Below are 5,238 nucleotides of genomic sequence, written 5' to 3'. Positions count from 1 at the left end.
GGACTGCATCTCACAGCAGTTGGCATGTTGACGTGACCCGGGCATGGACCCTCCTAGCACGGAGAGTTCAGTTCACACTTGATGACCTGGTCAGCATCACCATAAGCAGTCCCATCGTTCCTGTGGAAGAGATAAAATCTTGGCAGCTTACTAGTTCTTTTGACCTTTGTAACGTCTTCAAATTCATTTTTACAGTGTATGGCTTTTACCAGAATTTTTAAAATATAAGTGTGAATATAGTGTGAATATGCTTCATAATCTTCAACTATCCCTCCTGTTGAACCATTACTCAGATGATTGGTTCAATATATTTCAATTACTGCATTAAGACACTATAATTATAAAAAAATAAAAAAATAAAACAATCGCCTTATAACACTGCTTGGGTACTTCAAATATAGGAATTTGACACACTAGTATCAAGACACAACAAATGAAAGATAAGTTCCATGAGAACTGAACTCGCTTCCTTTGCTTTTTTTTTTATATAAGCGTTCCCATGGGCTTGGGACGAGGTAGTCACTGCTCTACCCATAACATCTTGCAGGCTGAGATTAGAATGTCTTCACATGATATACTCCACAATTTGAGTAGAAATACTCTAGTTTCTTACATGTGGAGAGGGAAAGGGCCAAAACTATGAATACTACTGATTCTCAAACATGTACGAAGTGTCAGTTTTGACATAGGGTAACTTTACATAAGTCTTCTAATACTTATGATACTTTTCATTATTGAGTATTTCTTAAAATCAACAACTGCTCTACAGCTTGTAGATCTGCCATCTTTTGGAAAAAGATTTCCATTGCTAGTTAAGACACAAATGTCACTTACAAAAGTAGAGCTATCTTCGCTTAAGTCTTTTAACTATTTTTAAATCAAAACAAAAATATTGAATATAGTTTTAATACAAAAAAAAATGCTCCCTATCTCCCCAAAGTCTGTGAGCCACTTTTCATTATAATGGAGCTTTAGATGGCCCTGCAGTGCCATCGTTCACACCATGATCCTGAAAGCCACACACAAACCCTGGGCTAACTTGTTGGACAAAAATGACCCTTGACCTGTGAGTGCACATTCCTAGCTTGGGGTACTTGCACCTAATACATCGTTCTGCTGGGACTGCTGGGTGTGTGACAACTACTACAATGCTCAATACTTAAGCGCTTTGCTTAGATAATTTACTAAAAACTTCATATTTTACTGTAATGAGCTCAATATCATTAAGCAAAGGCCCATGTTACTTTGATCACTCTTCCAGAGTAAACCACCCACAGGCCTTAATTCAATGTAATGTCACCGCAACAGAACAGAAGTCATAACACATCTTTAACATTTGAGTTTAGACAAAGGGCTTGTAACAGAAAAATGGGCCTTATATGGGAGCTGGTTAATAGCTTTAACTGCACAAACTTCACTGATAAGGGCTCCTAAATATCACTAGAACTTATGGCCTTTTGTGATGTTTTTTTTTTTTTTACTTCATCACTGTCTTTCTGTCTCGCTCTGTTAGCACACAGCCCGCACACACACGTGCACATACACACGTGCACACAGACTCCTCTAAACACCCACACACACAGTACCACACAGCAACCCTATTGGTTGGCATTTAAGTACAGTACTTGAGTAAATGTACTCAATTACTTTCCAACATACACTCATTTCAACTGTTCGCTGTAACTCATTCATACCAACCACAAAAATACTTTTACTCTCTGGGAGTTACTCATTTGCTCAGTCACCATTCTGTCACTTCTTCCCCCGCTTAAGTCCTTCGGACCTCCCCAACGGGGCGCAGCCCCAGGCTAGACCCCTTTCCACTTGAGGTCTACACCCAGGTCACCCTGGATAGAGAGTTCAAGTCTCCTGCTTCCCGGCGTCTTCTTTTCAAAGCCCACCGATCACAGGAGCACCACTCGCCTAATAACGCATTCGCTTTGGGCTTATGGTGGCCTGACTGTACATTGAGCCGAGCACGACGGCCAAGCATACCTTTCAAAGGCATCGCATGGTCTTAATGTCACCTGTGACCCGACCGGCCGGTGACCCAGTCGATAGCGACCCCTTACCTGTCGGCGTGGTTGGCGCCCCAGGCAGGAAACCGACGGTCTAGTCCTGGCCCCGCTTGGCTACGGGAACCAGAATTTTAACCGTTTTCACCAGCCTTGCCTTTTCACAGAGGTCACCCCAAAAGCGCACCCTCTGCTAGGTGTGGACTGTCATCCACGTACCACGCAGTGCCTGACACATCACAACATTTATAAAACCCACAGGACACACTTGAACACTGTGACTTTCAAAATGTTGCCATGTGCGACACCCACGCAGGCTAGACGGTTCCACAGCAGGATGTTGATTCAACCTTGACAGAACACGGGGGCTTTTCAGTCTCTCCCCAGCACTATATGTGGTATTTAACGTGCTCTGGGAGCCTTGCGACCCCGCTGCCGCCTGTTGTGTGCAGGGATCGGGGTGCCTAACCCCCTAACCTACACACGTATGTGATACTTAAGTACAGTACTTGAGTAAATGTACTCAGTCACTTTCACACTCACACTCTTGAGAATGGTTTATACAGTAAACTACATCTGAAGCTGTAACGCCCAGTGATTAAGTATACTCATAGCGGTATTTGGAGTCCAATGTACATGATCTCCCACTGTCTGAAAATCACGCGCTGGGATTGGTGTCAGGTGCCGATAGTTTGTTTCGATGAACAAATTAAGGGATAAGAGACTTTCTTGCTGTAGCCAACTCAGTGATGTGGAATAATTTAGCAAGGGCATATAGATGATTGCATTTGGAAACGTTTCCCTGGCTTAAGATTCTAATTATGACTGTAATAAGATGTGGGGCTTTTATTCATGCATAAAACTTTGCTTTAGACTGGCTACTGTAAACAGGCAAGGGGCTTAGACATCGTAACTAATTAATACCAAATGTGTGCAGAATGTGTGCCCTCATCATATATATATATATATATATAAGGGTTTCTGTACCAATAAAACCAAGGTCCTGCCATGTATCATCTTTCTCCATTCTGCTCTTAGGTTTACGTGTCTTTCTGTTATTATGTCTTTCCTCTTCCCATCCGTCAACCGTAGTGCTCGATTTACAATCTGCTATGAAATGGCCGCTATGGCCACACCGATAACATACTCGCTCTCGCGGGTGCCTAGCGGGGCCTCTCCTCCCTTTTGACTTAGCACCCCACTCTCTTTCGTTCTCTCTCACATCCATGGTGCACACCCGCGCGCACTCCCACACAGTCCCACACACAGCACGTTAGAGTACAGTATCTGAGTAAATGTACTCAGTTACTTTTCCACACTCTCAAGCAGTCGCTATCTCTCTCTGCTCGGCACACACATGCCGCCCTCACACACACACATTCACTTGTATTCCTATACTCGTGAGGACATACACAGACACTGAAAATCTTATTCATTCACAGTCACACAAAGAGAGGCAGATCCACTCTTAGTCTCTCTCTCTCTCTCTCTCATTCACATATATTCCACTGAACATTCCTCACAATCTCTCATAGGCTTCTACAGGAACATACACATATTCCCTGGGGATCCCCACACACATTCACTGTACTCTCATTCATAGATTCATACAGAAATCACCAGTCCAAGGGGGGGTGAGACTCTACTCGTCTCTCAACCACCGTGATTATCATTCATACTTATTTCGAGCGTTATTTACACTGCTGTATACTGTTTGAATCGCACTTCACACATTCCTTAATAACACATCTTAATATACACTATCACCACTTTCCCAACGGCTTTCTCACCGAGACACCCAAGTTTAGATGTGGGTTATCTCTAGCTGATAGATCCAGAAAGGTGCTCACGGTATTGAGGATCGGAGAGAGAATTGTTAGACCGGTTAACTCACTTAGTGCTTCGGCACACTTATAGAGACTTAAATGTGTCACACATAATGATGACGCGGTTTCTGACAATTTCTGTGATTTACCTTTTAGTAATATTAAGCACAAAACAATATAAACACATTCAGTTTCACCACGTTCCAACGGATTTCTCATCGAACACCCAAGAGTACTCTCATCCAATCTAGACCGAACACCCCTTAGAATGAAATGGGGGTTATTCTAGATCCAGACTGAATATAGATACCTCGTGGGTTATTCTAGAAGATGATCCGGAAAAGTGCTCACGGCTCACTCACATAGTGATGACCGCGGAGAGAAAATCGTTAGACCCGGATAACTCACTCAGATCGCGTTTTGGATACACATAGTGATGACGCACGTCTGTCAATATCTGTGATTTCATACACACTACAGTATACAATTTGCAGGAAATAAATCACTCTGTTGCTTCTAAAACGTAGCAAAATATCCTAAGATTTCACTGCTTATTCAGTGCTTAGGCCTATGTCTATATTCACATAGATAGACAACTTTTGTGTCTCACTTACGTGCTATCTTATAGTTGTGTGATCAGCGTTCAAATGCCGTCGGCCGTTCCTTGAAGAGCAGATGATAAGACGAGATGACCACCGGCCTGGAGGCGAATTCAACGCTCCAGGATTTTTTCAGGATCCGGGTCCTGGCTGCAGACTTTTCCAGCGGCGTCTTCCTTCTTACTCTTCTTGGAACAGCTCTGACATCCAGGCTCGAGGGACCATTGTAATGATAGATTGCTTTATCATGTTACAAACACCTTAGGCTCAGATCACACATTGGAATAAGATAGACACAGACACAACGGAGATCTCCTTCTTTTTACTTGCGCAAGGAGCAATGTACAGCTTGACCTGAATCATTTCTGGAGTACAAATACTTTTACATTGGTTTATATAGCAACATTAGACAGGAGATACAGTTAAGCAGGAGGCAGGGCTTAGGAAGTACTCTATGAGTACTCAGTACTTGAAGTTAGCAGGCAGAGCAGAGGATACAGAGACAGCAAGCTTCTGCTGGACTTAGAGATAAGGAAACTATGTAAACATCTGTAGCTGTAACGATAACAAACCACCTAATATGCAGTCTCTGGCTCCTGCACACATAAGGAGAAGAATATACATCATCTATTCAATTGAATGATTAATTAGTTGAACACATTAACAATATGAATAGAACTTATAAACCCACATTACATAGAACTGAGAATCGGCTCTGTCATGTACATCACTGAACATGTAGCTGAAGACAATCTCCAGCTTACATTAACATACCGGTACTGTACTGTACAGCAGTGG

This window comes from Gymnoscopelus microlampas (assembly GCF_963454915.1).
Source record: "Gymnoscopelus microlampas genome assembly, chromosome: 1".
NCBI classification, from domain to species: Eukaryota; Metazoa; Chordata; class Actinopteri; order Myctophiformes; family Myctophidae; genus Gymnoscopelus; species Gymnoscopelus microlampas.
The sequence above is the reverse complement of the archived record's forward strand: the minus strand, read 5'-3'. Positions refer to the sequence as shown.